A 244-nucleotide genomic window follows, 5' to 3' on the forward strand; every position below is an offset into this window, starting at 1 on the left:
TGGCGGTCCTGTTGGAACTAACCACACGGAATGATCGGAGGTTACACCAGAGATTACCTTCAGTTACGATGTCTCCGAAACGCTTTAGTTTCTTTTTTCTCTTTTTCTTGCCGCCGAGTGAAAATTATCCTGGACTTTTCCCAGCGGTTGTGGGAGTGGGGAGGGAAGTCGTCGGAGAATGTACTTTCACTCTTGGCATGATTAGGTAACTCTTGCTTTCTGCAGAAGTTCCGTACTTGCCGAG

At 47.5% G+C, this 244-nt stretch overlaps 1 pseudogene across 1 annotated transcript in view; it reads right to left on the reverse strand.

Moving 5' to 3' along the window:
• Positions 1 to 244, reverse strand: part of LOC145992521 (glucose dehydrogenase [FAD, quinone] pseudogene) — a 139,907-nt pseudogene that overhangs the window by 52,199 nt on the left and 87,464 nt on the right. The gene's annotated exons all lie outside the window — the stretch shown is intronic.

Source organism: Lepisma saccharinum, chromosome 9, assembly GCF_977018435.1.
Source record: "Lepisma saccharinum chromosome 9, izLepSacc3.1, whole genome shotgun sequence".
Classification (NCBI taxonomy): Eukaryota; Metazoa; Arthropoda; class Insecta; order Zygentoma; family Lepismatidae; genus Lepisma; species Lepisma saccharinum.